Raw genomic sequence first — 18,976 nt, 5'->3', positions numbered from 1 at the left:
AAAAAGGTGTGAAAAATATATAATGTAGTAACTACACCTCTTTGAACACTTCCATACATACAACATATTTCAAAATTTCAGCATCATTCCTATGTTAAACCATCTCCAACCTTTTTGAGATTTTACATACTAACAACAAATTTCATTCTCTTCAAGCACCTTAGGTTAGGGAATGTTACTACTGAAAATTCATCCCCTATATATATATACATATATACATATATGAATAATTCTTCACTCTTTTTTTTGATTTTTTTTTTTCCAAATAAACCAACCAATCTCTTCTCAACTTCTTCAACATTAAAACAACATTAAGTGCTCATGAGAGATAGAGGTGCAAACAACTAATCTATTACATAAATTGGTAAGGTTTATAACGTGGGTGCCAAAGAAATAGGATTAACGGCTCAAAAGGTTTGACTAAGATATATACAATTAGGTGGAAATAATTATCAAACTGGTTCAACAAAGAAATACCTATATCATCTCCTAAACTGAATAATGCTATTATTTCTCTTTACAAAACATTTGGGGGCAAGTTCTAGACATCAACTATTATACACAGAATATTCCAGCAATCCTTACTCACACATTGGCACACAATTCACTCAAGCTTGGATCTTTCTCGACTCTCTAGTCAAAGCAGTTAAGCATAGTCATAATTATAAAAATTTGAGGCACTTACTTTAGAATCAAGAATTGAGATTTGAACATCACAAATAAGGCATATATCACTTTTCAAGCATGTGCATTTGAGAAGAATTAACTCTTTAATTTAGGAACTTTTTATTCAATTGACATAAAGGAGAAAAAAAATTACTATATCCGGTTCAAATACACCCTTAGAAAAGAACCATGGCATAAAGAAAAACCAAGAGGAATTATTTAAATTAAACCAAAACTAGCATACATTAAACTGAAAAATAAAATAAACAAAAATATATTATTATTTTTTTTCGAATAAATTCTGATTTTTTTTTGTTTTTTTTTCCTACTAAATGAAGAAAATCTAGTAGCAATATTTCGAAATTAGGACTACTATCTATCAATACTATAATTTAACAAAACAAACTAAATGCAACTTTAACACACTAAATAAAATCAAAAAAATAATAATTAAACTCAATCAAACAAAGAGCAATTTGACAAAGTAAATACATTATAATAGGGGCAAACCACCCCACACTTAAAAACTTGCATTGTCCCTAATGCAAAATAAAAACAAAATAGATCATAAAAAATACTCCCTGAGGCCATTGGCCTAAGCATCTTCTTCTTCAAATGTGCGCAGATATTCCTCATCTTCTGAGGGAACACTGTCCTCATCCCCATCCTTGTCGGCTACTAGATGCAACCTCAGGTAGTCCAATGTTTGATCTTTTGCTTGGGCGCCTAGACATTTTATCTGCGCAACATGATATATTAGCTAAAAAAATCATTTTAAGAGCAGGTGGAGTAAATACCCCACACTTTTGTTAATATCATGTTGACACTTAGTATGTATAACAGGGATTCAGACTACCCTGTTCTTCAATTAGAATGATATAATGTTTATCGGTCTACCTAATATTAGAGATACTTGCTACAATTGTACATAAAAATAAAAATTACAAACTAAGCTGAAAATATAAACAATAAACATAAAAAGAAATTAGTCTATTTTAATAAATTCAAAATTATTATACAAAATATACTACACAGGCGTATATACAAATCCTACATAGAAAATATACAATGTGAACCACTTTTTGCTTCCACCTTGAACTTATGAATTGTACCCCTAACAAGGCATCAAGTCTGTCGCTATGCTTCTTTGGTGGGGCTACAAAGATAACCAGGCCAAGTAATAAATTTTTCACTCGACACTTCTCGGCCTTTGGATGAGGAATGTAATTTTTGCTTTTTGGCACAATAAATTCAAGAATATAGACACTTTCATCCTCACTCTTTGACTTCCCCATAGGGTCAGGTGGCTCGATTACTATCTTACTATCTAAACACAATGTGAAAAAATGATTGGAATGAGGTCTAATGCGCCATAACTCATGAATTTTACTACTATTTACATCCCCATTTATACAAACACTCAATTCTTCTAAAGTAATGTTATCTACTCCCTCACACGACTCTAGAGCACTCTTCTTAACATGGACATCCTCAAGAAAAATATGATCTAATGATTGGTATTCTTGTTTTAGCTCCTCTATTTGGTCTAGAAGATTTTTTTCAGCTTCATACAACTCATCATTAAATTGTTGGGCGTTACACGCATCAACCTTTGCCCTCAAATCTGAATCCAAGTTATGCACAACCAAGCCGAAATTATCACTTTTTGTGCAAGCTCATCTCTCTCCTTAGACCAATCTTTCATCACCGTTGTTAGTAAACAACGTCGTTTCGCAGAATCCACTAATCGAGAATATCCGTCCCAATACCAACCCTTACTCCCATATTCAAATTCAGATGTCCAAGAGGTGAGGTCATGACTAGCCAAAAAATACGGGCCATAAAAATCTTTGATTAACCAAGCATCTTCATCATTAACCTTACCTCTGTATATTTCATCCTCAGATGTCATCCTGAGAGAACTAGAAACATATTAAGAGAAAAATCAAATAGTTATAAAAATAACATATTTACAAAAAGAAAAGAAAATAAACTTGTAAAGATAATAATAAAAGTCTAACCCAGAAGAATAGTTAATGTCTAATTCCCCGGCAACGGCGCCAAAAACTTGTTGCGACCTAAATACTCACGCAAGTGTACGCGATCGACAAGTAATATAGTAGTAAGTAAAGTATCGTTCCCACGAGGAATTGTGATTAACTTATCGACTGATGTAGACTCAAACAATTATCAATTCAAGCTAAATTATCACAAAATATATAAAGAACCAATTTACAACTTACTTAATAATTGCACAATAATTCAACACAAAATTACTACACCAATTTCACAATATGTTTATAACAATTTGGATAAATATATTCCCGGGTCATGGACTTGCTAGAAATTATGCTACTATTTTAGCTTAAAATGGATTTATTGAATTATCCGGGTTATTGATTATAGGGTTAATAATATTCATAAGAATCTTTCGAGTTCTTATGCATCTATTCAAGTTAAACTAATACATATATGTCTATGGTATTAATATTAGCAAGAATGCATTTACAACTCCTATTTTTCAACCAAACAAGGCAATTAAGTATATGTCTATCTTAATTGCGAATTCTTCACCCGATGCCCGAGATTCAAAACTTGTTCTATTTGATTCTATATGCAACCAAGAATTTTCTTTGTCAAGTTTAATTCAAGATTCGTAAATAATATTTCACTGTTAGCTACGCAGTAAAATAATTAGAAGCAGAATCAAATAAACAACTCATAACAATAAATTCAATATCTTCAATCTAAGCTTCAAATAACATAATTATCTAACATCCATGACCCAAGAATACTAGAGTTTTTAGCTACTCATAATCATACAAAAATCAACAATAAAAGTTTTAAATATAATATTAACAAGCAACAAGAAGAAAGTTTGAAAGAACTCTTTAAACTCTTGATCCAAAATGATGTTTGTCCTTCTCTTTCTTAGCTCCAAGCTTGATCTTCAATGGCTTTTCTCTCAAGGATGAATAGTATTTTTGCACTTACTCCCCTCAGAATCTGATCTCCTATCTCAATAATGGAGCTTTACTTTATGTAAGTTGAGTGGATCCTCTCAGATTTCCCATTTTGCCGCCAAATAATTGATTTTCCGCACAGGACTAGCGCAGGAGCGCATGAGCAGCGCACATCCCGCGCATATCGAGTTTCTTTCTGTCCAAATCACTAAACTAGCGCGGGAGCGCATGACCAGCGTATGACCCGCGCTAGTGGGGTTTTCTCTTGTTGAGATGTTGCTGCTCAACTTTTCGTCATTTGACTCCATTTTTCACTTGATTACCATCATAAATCCTCATTTGTTTATTGAACTCCTGTGAGACATTAAAGTCATGATTAGAGCCAATTTTTGCATTATTTGAACATTTACAATAGTAAACCATCCTTAAGTTGAGCTAAAACATAGGCTATATTAAACAATTTAGCCTATTATCAAGCGTCATCCAACTTCTTTGACCAATCGGTCCTATTTGCATTGACTGTCTTTGACAATATGCTTTTGATTTCCCTGTTGGAGACTTCAACTTGACCACTTTCTTGAGGATGATAGGGAGTAGAAACTTTATGATTGACACCATACTTTGAAAGCAAGGTGTCGAAAGCTCTATTGTAAAAATGAGACCCCCCATCACTGATGATAGAACAAGGAGTACCAAACCTTGTAAAAATGCTCTTTTTGAGAAATGCAACAGGACTCCGGGCCTCATTGTTGGGCAAAGCCACAACTTCAACCCACTTTGAAACATAGTCCATACAAGAATGTAAGTGTTCCCACAAGAGCTAACAAATGAGCCCATGAAATCAATGCCCCATACATCAAAAATATCAACCTCAAGGATGGTATTGAGAGGCATCTCATATTTCTTCGAAATTCCACCCACTCTTTGGCATTCGTCGCATCTCTTGACCAAATCACCCGCATCTTTGAACAAAGTTGGCCAATAAAACCCACAACTAAGAACTTTAGAAGCCGTCCTCGCCCTGCCATGATGTCTACCATAGGGAGAGTAATGACAAGCCTCTAAGATACTCAATTGCTCCTCCTCTGGGACACACCTTCGGATCACACCATCCGTGCAAATCTTGAACAAGTACGGCTCATCCCAATAGAAGTCCAAACTATCCTGCTTGAGCTTCTTCCTTTGGTTAGAAGAGAGCTCACACGGGATTATACCCGTCACGAGGAAATTAGCAACATCGGCAAACCATGACATATCATTCATCGACACCGAAAGGAGTTGTTTGTCGGGAAATGAATCATTGATCTCTAGGCCATCACGAGGCCTCCCCTCCTCCTCCAAGCGGGACAAGTGGTCCGCCACTTGGTTCTCACTACCCTTCCGGTCCACAATCTCCAAATCAAACTCTTGAAGTAACAAGACCCATCGCATCAGTCTAGCTTTGGAGTCCTTCTTCGTCATCAAGTACCGGAGTGCGGCATGGTCGGTATGAATAATAACCTTGGCACCCATAAGATAAGGCCAAAATTTTTCCATAGCAAACACAATAGCCAAAAGTTCTTTCTCGGTCACCGTATAGTTCACTTGAGCATCATTCATCGTCTTGCTCGCATAGTACACCGGATGAAATATTTTGTTCACTCTTTGACCTAAAACCGCCCCAATCGCAACATCGCTCGCATCACACATGAGCTCAAAGGGCAAGCTCCAATTAGGCATGGTAATGATAAGAGTGGTGGTCAACTTATGCTTGAGAAGTTCAAAGGCTTGCATACATTTCTCATCAAACACGAACTTAGCATCTTTTTCCAACAACTTGCACAAGGGGTTCACTACCTTCGAAAAGTCTTTGATGAATCTCTGGTAGAACCCCGCATGCCCAAGAAAACTTCGGACTCCCTTGACGGATGTAGGGGGAGGGAGACTTGAAATCACATCTATCTTTGCTTTATCCACCTCAATACCATGCTTCGAAATTTTATGCCCGAGAACGATTCCTTCTTCCACCATAAAGTGGCATTTCTCCCAATTGAAGACAAGATTGGTTTCTTCACAATGGGCAAACAACCTATCAAGATTCTTCAAGCATTCATCAAATGAGTCCCCACAACACTAAAATCATCCATGAACACCTCCAAAATTTCTTCCAGCATATCAGTGAAAATAGCCATCATACACCGCTAAAATGTAGTCGGTGCATTACACAACCCAAAAGGCATCCTAGAGAAAGCAAATGTGCCATACGGACAAGTGAATGTGGTCTTTTCCTGATCTTCCGGAGCAATCAAGATTTGGTTGTACTCAGAATACCTATCCAAGAAGCAATAGAAGGCACGCCCAGCAAGTTGGTCTAGCATCTGATCCAGAAATGGCAAAGGAAAGTGATTCTTGCGGGTCACTTTATTCAACTTGCGGTAGTCCCTGCATACCCTCCAACCGGTGATGGTTCTTGTCGGAATCAACTCATTTTGGAATTTTTCACCACAGTCATGCCACCCTTTTTTGGTACACATTGCATCGGTAAAGTCCAAGAGCTATCAGAGATGGGGTACACAACCCCGACATCTAACCACTTGATCACCTCCTTTTTCACAACCTCTTGCATTGCCTCGTTTATCCTCCTTTGGTGCTCCAAGGATGGCTTTGCATCATCTTCCAGAATAATCTTGTGCATACAGAATGCGGGGCTTATTCCCCGAATATCAGCTAAAGTCCATCCAGTTGCCTTTTTCCGCTTTTGAAGCGCCGCCAATGTGGCATCAACCTCCATGGTAGTAAGGCAAGAAGAAAGAATAACTGGCAAAGTAGAATTTGAGCCTAAGAACTCATACCTGAGGTGTGGAGGAAGTGGCTTCAACTCCAACACCGGAGGCATCTCAATTGAAGGTTTAGTTGGTGGAGTCTTTCTATTCTCGAGATCCAAAGACAATTTCCTAGGCTCATAAGAATAAGAGATCATTCCATGTAAAGCATTCACGCACTCCACTCGGCTTGCATCCTCATTGACATCAACATTCAACAATACGGCCTCCAATGGGTCCTCCACATTGATCATTGCACTGGTGTCATCAATTATCACTGTTGTGATGAGGTCAACAAAAGAGCACACCTCGGTACTGTCATAGACTTGCACACATGAAAGACCACATTTTCATCACCCACCCGGAAGGTGAGTTCCCCTGCTTCCACATCTACCAATGCCTTCCCCGTAGCTAGGAAAGGTCTTCCCAGTATGATAGGAACTTCGTAGTCCACCTCGCAGTCTAAGATCACAAAATTAGCGGGCAAGATAAATTTGTCCACTAGGACAAGCACATCATCAGTGATACCCAAGGGTCTCTTCATCGATCTATCCGCCATTTGTAACCTCATGGAAGTCAGCCTAGGTTTCCCAATACCCAAAGTTTTAAAAACTGAGTAGGGCATCAAATTGATACTAGCTCCCAAATCACATAGAGCCTTGGCAAAATCCACACTCCCAATGGTGCAAGGAATGGTGAAAGCACCGGGATCTTCAAGCTTTAGGGCCATTGAATGCACTATAGCACTAACTTGGTGAGTCATCTTTATAGTTTCACAATCCATAGAACGCTTCTTTGTGACCAATTCTTTCATAAATTTTGCATAACCCGACATTTGTTCAAGTGCCTCCACCAAGGGCACATTAATAGATAAGCTCTTCATCATGTCAACAAACTTTTTAAACTGATTATCATTCTTCTGCTTCGCGAGCCTTTAAGGATAAGGTGGAGGTGGCCTTGGCAAAGGAGCATTGGCTTTAGGCACAACCAGCTCCGGCATGTCAATTATGTGTTACCTAGATGGGTTCACATCATTTTGAGTTTCCACCTCGACCTTTTAAATATCAATCCTCACTTCGTTGTTCACATTTTCATCAACCATATCTTCAACTACCAAAGGGACTTCATTTTCTTGCAATTCAACATCATCATCCAAGATTTGCTTTTGGTTGGAGGCATTCACATCACCGCCTCTCCCACTTCTCGTTGTAACCGCCATAACATGATTGTTACCACCCTTAGGGTTCACTACCGTATCACTTGGTAGAGCATCCTTCGGGCGAGTATTCAATGACTGAGAGATTTGGCCTAATTGCACCTCCAAGTTTCGGATAGAGGTATTGTGAGAAGCTAACTGTGCATCAGAATCCGCATTCTTCTTCATCATCTGCTCGAACATCATTTCAATTATACCTATATCATTACCCGAAGAACTAGGACCTTGAGATGGAAATGGGGGAGGATTGTTCGGTTGTTGGTACATTGGGGGCCTTTGAAAGCCTTGCCCCCAGTTTCCTTGGTTTCCTTTGTTCCATCCTCCTTGATTATTGTTGCCACCCCAATTGTTGTTATTACCATTCTAATTCCCTTGGTTGCCTTGATTGTTGTTCTGATTGCCCCAGTTGTTGTTTTGGTTGTTGTTCCCCCAATTAGCACTGTTTTGTTGTTGATTGCCCCAATTGCCACTGTTTTGTTGTTGATTGCCCCAATTGCCTTGAGGTCTCCACTGTTGTTGGTTGGAAGAGTTGCCCCATTGGCCTTGATAATTTTTTACATATTGAACCTCTTCACTTTGGTCATCATAACCATCATTTTGAAATCCATCACAGTCATCATCAAATTGCTCAGAATTCCCTTGGTTTTGTTGCTTTCTTTGCCTTCTTTTGTTGACAAGCATATTAACACCCTCCATGGCATTTACTTGGCGAGGAGTTTGAACTTGTTGCAACTGTGCCTTTTCAAATTGGTTCATAGTAGTTGTAAGCTCAGCTATAGCTTGCCGTGATCATGTAGTTCCTTGTGCAAATGAATAACTGTGGGGTCACCTTGAGGCACATTGGCTCTACTTTGCCATGCAGAAGAAGTGTCAGCCATCTCATCAAGTATATCACATGCCTCATCATACGATAGCTTCATAAAGTTGCCTCTAGCAAGTTGGTTCGCTATGCATTGATTTGTTGTATTGATGCCCCGGTAGAAGGTTTGTTGTATCATAGCCTCGGTCATATCATTGTTGGGGAATTTTTTCACCATTATTCTATAACGCTCCCAAATCTCATCCAAAGGTTCCGTGGGATTTTGCTTGAAAGACAATATCTCATCACGCAATACTACCATATGCCCCGGCGAGAAAAATTTAGCAATAAATTTATCCGCCAACTCATCCCAAGTTGTGATGAAATGGTTGGGAAGTCTCTCGAGCCAATCTAATGCCTTCCCCCGAAGTGAGAATGGGAAGAGTCTCAACCTAAGAGCATCTTCGGATACATTCATCTGCTTGCTCCCCCAATATGTATCCACGAACCCCTTGAGATATTTGTAGGCATTTTGATTTGCAGCACCCATGAAATACCCATGTTGCTCAAGTAAGGTAAGTATCATATTGGTTATCTAAAAATTGCCCGCCCGGATTCGGGGTGGGACAATAGCACTCGCATAGCCCTGGTTTGGAAGTATTCTGGGAGCCACTTTTGGAGGTGGCGGAGGAGGGTCTGGAACATTGTCATTGGGATTAGCATTGGCATTGTGGCCTCTACGTTGTCCTTGAGGTACAAGAGGCACCTCATCATCTCCGACATCATCTACCTCATCCCCCACAATCATGTTTCCAAGAGGGTCATTAGCGTTGTTCGCTGCCATTTGGTACCTGAGTTGTGACACAAATAAGTTAGTAACAAAGAAGGAAAGAAGAACAATACACAAAACTAACTAAATAGATAGCCAAAACCGTTAGCTCCCCGGCAACGGTACCAAAAAGTGATCACGGTCTACTCCGCACTACTAATTATGTAGCGAGAGAGGGTCGGAGCAGCTTTTACCTGATTTTGGGTCGGGATTGATATCCACAAAGAGCTAGAATTGGAATTGAGTGTCTATTTAGCTTAGGATTGCGTAAGTGTTCCAAATTACACTTCTAATCATTTTTGGGGGTTTTCTTTATAATTCTACTTTTATCAAACTACGAATTGTAACTGCAACTAGATTAAGCTAAGAGATAAGCTAAAATGGTAATTCAAATAGTTAAAAGGGAACTAGGGTAGTGATATCCGCCTAGGTGGTCAATTGGCGGGTACTTGAGTCTAAGGCACAATTGACATGATTGGGGAGTATAATATAGCTGTTGCACTACTTTACCCACTCTACACCTCTCGGTGGTTCAAGTGATTTTGTCCAATTAGCTTTCTCAAGACCAACTGGGTATGCAAATTTACACAAGCAACTTAGGGTTTAAGTTGGGTATTACTCTCTCAAGGTTTAACCCTTTAATTGGGGGTATCAATCTCTTGAGTACGCCCCAATTCCTTGTTGGATCAATTTCAGAGACTTAGGCTCTCTTTCTCAAGAAGAACCCTAGTCAACTAAACACAAACTAGTGTTTGCAATCACTAATTCAGCAATTAACCATGAAATTGACCCAAATATCAACCACCCATAGTCAATTTAGCCCTAAAATACAAGACCCATCAATTACCCACATTAGGGTTGAGCCACAACCCTAGATATGAGGTCTAGATACTCATATTCAAAGAAGAAAAATAAGAAATAAATGAAGATAAACTCATATTAATTAATTACTAAGATAAAAATAAAGATTCAATGTTGCAAAATTGATAAAAGTGCCCAAAATGTCTACAAGAGTCGTTCCCACGAGCGCAGCTGCTTGTAAATACTATCTGATACCCTAAAAAATGGAAAAAAAATCTATTTATACTAAGCTGAAAAATTTGGACAAAAATGCCCCTGTAGGGTTAGTGCGGACCGCACAAAATGTTGTACATCCGCACTAGGGCTCTGAACTTGAAGATCTGGTTCTCTGAACTCGGGCTCCGTGGACCGCACATAATAGACTGTGGTCGCGGAGGCGTCTAGTGCGATCCACACAAAATGGACTGCGGACCGCATTGGCTTGAAAGCTCCAACTTGACACTTCTCTGATTCTTAGCTCTGCGGACCGCACAAAATGGTAGTGTGGCCGCATTGCCTTCAGTGCAGACGGTACAAAACCTAGTGCAGTCGCACTGCCTCTTAGCCTGGAAATCATTGTAAGCACGTGATTTTTGCTTCACGGACAATCGCTCCAAAAGAAAATAAAAATAGTGGCAAAAGGCTTCGCTGTACAATTTTTCGATCTTTCCGTGACATGTGTTGTTAGTCGTTTGTGAGTTTGTCCATTTTGCATCTAGTCATTATCAAACAAAAATACAAAAAAAATATATATGTGGCGTTAAAAGAAAATTCAAAAAATATAAATATATGTGCATCGTCCGTTTTAGGTTGTGATTTAACTTACTTGGTATGATAATTATGTTGAAATGCCATAATGTTATTTGTTTTAATTTCATTTGTTTTATTAGTTATTTTTATTTTTCTTTAAATTGGAAAACAAAAGAAAGTTGAAATCAATTTGGGCCCAAAAAATAAGACAAAAACAGGCCCAAACCAACGATCTGACCCGGTCCAGACCAGGCCTGCCTAGGCACCTCCTGAAACGACGTCGTTTCAGGCAAATCAATCTGAGCCGTCTGTCCCAGCCGATCCAACGGTTCAGGACCTCTTTCAGCGACCCATGTTCAAACCCGACCCAAATAACCAATCCGATCCAACCCCTCACTTAAACCAAACGACCCCGTTAACCTACCAAACGACCCCGTCTCATGTCTCATCCTCAGATCCAAGCCGTTGAGATCATCTGATCTAACGGCTCAGATCCAATCAGACTCCCCATATATAAACTCAACCCTTCACCCCACGCCCCCTATCCGAACCCCACCCCTCACTCGTCTCCTTCCCCGAACCCTGAAACCCCCAAACCCTAACGTCGCCCTAGCTTCCCTTCCACCAAAACCCGGCGGCATGAACGCCGATGGCCACCTCCTGAACACCCTAAGCCCCCCTCACTCTCCTGAACATGGATCTGTTACTCCCTAGGCTCGAATCACTTTCCTTCAACTCGAATCTTCATTTGAAGATTTGAGTCGAACCTGGACCTATGCCAAACCACCCCATCTTCATACCAGACACTCCCCTGACCTTCCTCGTGACCAAACCAAGCCTGGTTTGGTCCGAATCTACCCACAACTCCCTAAAAATCAGATCTGGAAATCCAGACCTTAGAACACATGCACCTGGGGAATCCGGCCGGTTTTCGACAAGGGTCTAAGGTCTAATAGACCTTAATCAAGGTGTTCTCATGTGAGAACACCCTGATTAAAGTTTGTTCGGCCTCAAGAGTTCGAAGTTGAGTCTGACTTGGGGTCCATTTTGATTTCAAACTTTGTCGGTAAGTTTTTCTTTCCCTTTTCGTTTGTATCAACTGCTGATTAAGTCATTAGCATGCTTTGTGTTGATTGTTTGTTACTTTCTGATAGTTTCTTAAATTCTTTCATCTCTGTAAAGACCTTTTATTTGGTCGATTGTGTTCTGTGTATGATTTAAATGTATCCTGTGATAAACATGATCGTCGATTAGTTTAATCGGCAGATAAGTTAACTCATATAGGCCCCAGTAATTGAACAAAAATTGTCTGATGCCCTTTAGGTCCCTAAACGTATTGTTTATGTGAGCGATTGATTATTACCTGTTATAATTAGTATAGTCGACTTGATAAATATCGTCGATTAGCTTTCTATAACTAATAAATCGAATGAGCTAATAATGTCGCATGACTAATTGAGCTTTGCCACTAACTGTATGCCCCAGCATTGTTTGGAATGGTTTGTTTGCACTGTAAAACTGACTGAAAAGGTTCAGCCCAGGCAGTCTTGAGTTCGAACTTTCGTCAGTTCAAAAAATGCCCTGATGCTACAATAGGCAGGGGCAGTAATAATCAAGGTTGACAGGGGTATTCTGGGGTGTTAAAAAGAACAGAAGTAATTAGTTTAAGTGAGCTGACAAATGGGGTACGAAATTAGGATTAAACTAATGCCAATGGGGGGACAAGACACAAGAGTATGGGTTTAAAATGAATAAATAAAACGAGCCCATAACTCTTGATTAAACAAAGACCAGGCATGGGGAGCAAAGGGGCTGGCACCAAAGATGCTTAGGCATGGGCTTAAAGGGTATGGGCATTCTGCCAATTGGCAGGGCAGGCAGCTCAGCTGTACTGGTTCATTTGGCCTATAAATAGGCCATTTGATAACTTAAACAAGGATGGACTTTTAGTCTTCAGAAAAAAGAGAAAACAAAAGGGGAAATTTTCAGAACACTTTAACCAATCACTGCCCAAAACTGCAGGAGAAGCTAAATTGGTTGGGCTATTCTAGCCAAGCCAGTTATTCTAATTAGGATCATTACTGTTCCATTAAGAGAAAGGCTGTGTATTTCTGCTGCGATTGTTACTATACTGAGTTTTCTGTGTGCTGTGGTTCGAGTCTTAGTCTTCCTGATTGCTGAAACTGTATCGGGTATTAGCTGAGCTTTGTGGTTATTGGGTTTTTCTGTTGCTGTCACATTTGGTATCTTGGATTTCCTACTGGTTCATTACTCTTTTCTGGGATTGTTTGTTTGGGCCTCGACCACCTGTGGTTTCTGTTGCTCTGGAAACTGTTGCTATTTGTCTGTTGGACTGTGGAAAGCATTTGTGGCTATTGGTTTGCTGTTGTTACTGTTTGGTTGTTGTTGCTGTGTTTACTGCTTACTACCCAGCTGATCATTCCTTCCTTCTTTGTCCTCTATACCAGGTACACAATTACACTACCAATGTAACTCAAAAGTTTGAGCAATGAGTGTAAAAGAGAAGATCTGCAAATGTTGTTTATATACATGTACTGTTGTGTTGAATGTCATATAATGACTAATAGCTCATATTTTGGGATACTGAAGTTAGCTTACAAGCCTAGTTGATGTCAATATAGGGTATCGAATGATAGTTGTATATGTATGCTGTTAGATAAAAGTGGTCTCAATGAATTAGGTTGCATCTCAGATTTAGTTTACTTTGCCATATATGCTGTAATGTAGTCCAAGCATGAAATTTGTACACTGTAAATTAAGTTCTTTCCTTTCCAATGAATTGCCATACATAACTCTTAAAACCATGTTTCAAGATAAAGAACACAAATCCAGGGCCTCAACCTCATGAAGGTCGAGCCCAGGTCGAAGACAGACCAGGCAGGCCCGCATCGAGCGAGCAGTGGCCCAGGTCTGGCCAAGCGCGCGTGGGCTGGATTTGGGCCCATAATTATTTATTCGACTGACTGTGCGCGCAGCCTTGTTCCTGATTTTAGCATTTCCGAATTCTGTTATAAAATAACTTGCAAGTATTAATTAATTAGGACTATCTCCTGCTTTCGATTGATAGAGACAAACACGACAAGAAACGTAGTTGCTATAGGATATCCTTTCAAAATAATAATGAGATGAGCCTCGCCGAATAAAAATACAAATTGCGGGGCCCTCAGCAAATACTTGTTTTAAATTACTTAGAATTCAGGAGGGCCGCTTAGTGAATTTCGTGGCCTTCCCAAAAATAATAACGCGATAGTCTTTTAGGCGCGTGTTTAATAATTTACTTTCTTAAAACTTGGGGTGTGCATTTCATGCGACCCAAATCCAAATCCCAAAACGTCAAATAAGATATGTTCCGGATTGTGGGTGCATTTCATGTGACGCAGTCCAAAGACATGTTTTAAGCGACGTTCACATTCCTAATAATAATAATTAATAAAGTGGTTAAAAGATAAAATTTGCACATGGTTCATAATTGTATTAAACATCAGATAAACAAGCCGAATATAACAGTTGAGCGACCGTGCTAGAACCACGGAACTCGGGAATGCCTAACACCTTCTCCCGGGTTAACAGAATTCCTTATCCGGATTTCTGGTATGCAGACTGTAATATAGAGTCATTATTTTCCTCGATTCGGGATTAAAATTGGTGACTTGGGATACCCTAAATCTCCCAAGTGGCGACTCTGAAACAAATAAACAAATCCCGTTTCGATTGTCCTTTAATTGGAAAAACTCCCCCTGCGCCTCACGGGTGCGGAAAAAGGAGGTGTGACAGCTCTGGCGACTCTGCTGGGGATCAGTGACCCAGAACCACTGGTTCAGGGTTAGAAATTCGAGCTTAGATAAATTGTTATATTTGGCTTTATCTGATTTTTACATGTTTTGAGCCCAATGTGCTAAATGTTGCTTTTACTGCTTTGATATTATGTGAACTGTATATAAATTGTGCCGAAATCCATCTTCTCTCTGAGTCTTCTAAATCATGAAGAAGGGCGTACTTCGTATGACTTCTTTTCTGTATAGTGTCAAATCCCAATTTAGAACGAGGTTCGGATAAGTTGCTAAGCCGGTGAAGCTTCTGTATTCCCGGTACGCTGCCCCCCCTCGGCTCGAGCTGTCCGCTCGGGTAAGCCAGGTCTAGAACAAACACCCAGGTTCTGAACCTAGTATAACAAAGCCACATGCCGGATCCCTAGTAGGAATGTTTATTTGCATCACATGCATTTGACTTAGGGGACTCAACACAGGGGTTGGGTCCGTCTAGGAATAGCAACCTGAAATAGAAAAAGGCCATCCTGATGCATCCTACTCACTGCTTGCGCATTTATTTGCTTCAAACATGCATGATGACCGGTTTTGAATGTTGGAAAATTTTTTAAACCGGTTTTGAATGTTGGGAAATTTTTACAAAAATTATATATATATAAAAAAAAATAGAAATAAACAGACCAGTTAGTTTATCACCCGAACTACGTCGGTTTGATTCTCACCGGATGTGAGATACGTAGGTAACCCTCATCGGGTCCAACTCTTTTTCCATTTTTACCAAAATGATATACCATAAAGCTTATATGTATATATGTATACACATGTATATAAATAAATTTTTTGTCCAAAGATTTTTGGTTAGAGTCAAAATAAAGGTTTTTGTTTTCACCTAAAAAGTCACCCTAATAAATGTGCAGGATGAACACAGAGCAAAATGAACCATTCTCAGCCCTCAGCGAGGTCCCTCTACAACTCCACATGTGGTGGAATGACTTGGAAGCCGATAGCAAAGGGGTAATAGGAAGAATATTGGGAGGTTTGGTAAATTTGTTGGGTGTTGAGCCGAGGACAGATATTCTTGAAGCTCTAATACCATTTTGGGACCCCACCTGCAATGTATTCCGTTTTGTTGACTTTGAACTTTCACCGACACTTGAGGAAGTTGCCGGATATGCGGGACTGAATGAGAAGTTAAGAGGGCAATATTTGCTTTCGCCAAGGCCGGTGTCCCCGCATGCGTTTCTGGATCTACTAAGCATTAGTCGGAAGGTACAACATGACGATTTATCGAGAGGGTGTTGTGATCTCCATTTCTTGTATCAGCGGTACGGAACCCCGCAGGGTTTCGAGGAACCGAACCTTGGGCTAACTCACGGCGGGAACAGAAACAAATGGGAAGCAAGACGTACTTTGGCTTTTATCACAGCATTCTTGGGAGTCATGGTCTGCCCAAGGAAGGACAAAAAGATAGAGATAGGTCTGGTAGGGATGGCCGACGTGGCAATCAAAAGAACCAATAGTACTGTGGTTCCTTTGATTTTGTCCGAAATCTACCGGGCTCTGACTATATGCCGAGAAAGAGGCAAGTTCTTCCAAGGTTGCAACCTGTTACTTCAGCTATGGATGCAGGAACACCTCCATCACCGAGTAGGATACATGAACCACGGGTTGACCGAGAGGAACTGTATCAGCGGATTCAAGAAGCGCATGACAGGCGCCAGAATTCCTGAAGGTGTCGAAGAATGGTTTACACGGCTAAGGTCAACAACATCTGACCAAATTGAATGGGCATTTGGTTGGTTGACTGATACTGAGGTTATCTACATGTCGGCTGAAGAATGTCATGTTCTCTTAATGGGGCTTCGCAGCATCCAGCCATATGCCCCTCATCGGGTATTACGACAACTGGGCAGGTTTCAAGTAGTCCCTAATGATGAAAATCTGAGCAAGCATGCCTTGGAATTAAGCCCGGGAGTCATATTCCCCGAGGGGAAGATTAGAAAACTGTGGCATGAATGTAGATTCTTGGAGCCCAAAACCATGGTACGAGAACTAGCTAAAGGTGAGGTAGACCCAAAGTACGATGCTTGGTTCGAAAGAAGGTTTCAGACTCGGCAAAAACCTGCTAAAAGGGCCCACGTCCAACACTTCACCGATGATTCACAAGAGCAATAGGGATGGTTAAAAGGGGAGAAAGGTTACCGGGTCGAAATCGGGAAGCTAAAGCAACAAGTCGAAAGGCTTGTATTTGAGAACAATGTGCAAGTCGCCTCGGAGCAGGCTGAAAGAAACAAGTTAGCCCAAGAAAACCAAACCTTGAAGGCCCGCCTTCGCCAAGCCAGTAAGAGTAACGTTGACCGACAGAAGCGTCGCTCTGATGAAAGATTGATAGCAAGTTTGAGAAATCAGGTCATCCAAGGCCAAGAAGAATTAGAACAATCAAGAGCTTGCATAACAAGGATGAAGGTCAGAGGGGCAAAGTACGCAATGGCCCGGAAGCAGCATTTGCAACAGGTCATAAGGGATTATGAAATGAGCGTCAGAATATTAAGGGAGACGAGCTCCACTCTACATGATCGGATCGTCAAACAAGCACGAGACGCCCAGGCCGACAGAAGACAGTGCTACGATGCAATGGACTGCATGGAAAGACAAATGGAGTTGTTTTAGGATCAACTTGCTGACGATGCTCAGGCACTGGGGTTAAAAAACCAACAAATCAGGCAGTTGCTCAGTGAAAGAGATGACATCCGAGCAAGGATTGATGAAATAGGGAACTACATCTACATGAAATGCTTGGCATGTGAGAGAACACCTCGGAAGACCCTCCTTGTTTCCATCATGGGCTGCGTCCGCCGGATTATGAACGAGTTGAAGAACCTGCAAAGAGACCTTACACCTAGAGCCGCGGAAAGGCCGAATGATGCCTCGCGGGCCCTTAAATTGGAGAATTAGTTTTGGTCAAGTCCTGTTTATTTGGCTTTGGTTGTTTTTCCATATGTTGTTTTCTTTTCATCAAACCAAGTTTAAAACCGTGGAGTCTGTACTTCTGCTAGTTTTATTTTAAGTACTGTGTAATAGCAAATTTTGATAATGAAATTAAGTGACTCCAGAAGAATTACTGTGTGTCTTTGCTTTGAGGCAGAACTATGCCTGGTCTGATTCACGCGGGGACGTGATACGTAGGCAATCCCCATAAGATTCGACCGCTTTTAATAAATAAGGAAAAAATGTAAATAAAATAAAACGCGGGGTTTCGCAAAATACTTTAAAAAGAGACGAATGAACAAACCGGGATGACGCATGTGGTTTGAAGCAAAGCATGTAGAAACGGTTAACTGCCTAGGTGCATTGCATCCTCTATGTGTTATGATCAAATCTGTTAAGCTCTAACACTAACAAAGTTTGTTGTTGTCTGATATCAGACAGTTAGTTGTTAAAGAATTCTGGCAACACATTCATACCAAACCAGATCCAAAGGACCGGTAGCAACAAGCATGACTACTTCAGAGAATAGTAATGAGGAAGAAAGGCCGATGAGCCAGTTGCTAAAAGAGGCAATGGAAAAGATTGAAAGGATGGGACTAGAGATGCATGCAATGCAGCTAGCCCTGGCCAAAACGCAAAAGAGCCCTGAGACACTGGGACACATGCCGGAGTACCCTCACTCTGGCCCTTCCACAAGCCGCCCAAATCCCCTCTATCATCCAGAAAGAAGCCCTCATGATTCCCAAGCTCCACCACCCCATCAACCTCTCCCAACACCCAATATTCCCATTTTTGTGGGACCTGCATCAGCCCCTTTGCAGCGAACGACCAGTGAGCCATTGTTTCAGGCTCATGATACACAATACTATCCCCCTGAGCCTACGTTCCATGCACCCGAACCACAGGCTTACAATCCCCATTTGGAAGTACCGGCAGAGGTTGAGAAGCCGGTTAAGGCCCCTGAACAGGATGAAGTGTTGAGAAAGTTCAAAAGCCTGGAGCAATCCTTCAGGAACTTACACGGGCTGGGCAATCAAGTCAGCGTGGCATACAAAGATCTGTGCCCTTTCCCAGATGTCCAACTCCCGGCTGGGTTCAAGATGCCCAAGTTTGATTTATATGAAGGGCACGGTGATCCCATGGCACATTTGCGGGGATTCTGTAGCAAAATGAGAGGGGCAGGAGGCAAGGATGAGCTTTTGATAGCTTATTTCGGCCAAAGTCTGAGCGGATCTGCACTGGAATGGTATACCAGGCAGGATTTCAGCAGGTGGTACACGTGGGATGACCTGGCGCAGGCTTTTGCAGGTCATTTCCAGTACAATATGGAGATAGT

This window comes from Nicotiana tabacum, chromosome 22 (assembly GCF_000715075.1).
Source record: "Nicotiana tabacum cultivar K326 chromosome 22, ASM71507v2, whole genome shotgun sequence".
NCBI lineage: Eukaryota > Viridiplantae > Streptophyta > Magnoliopsida > Solanales > Solanaceae > Nicotiana > Nicotiana tabacum.
Note: the sequence above shows the minus strand (reverse complement) of the source record.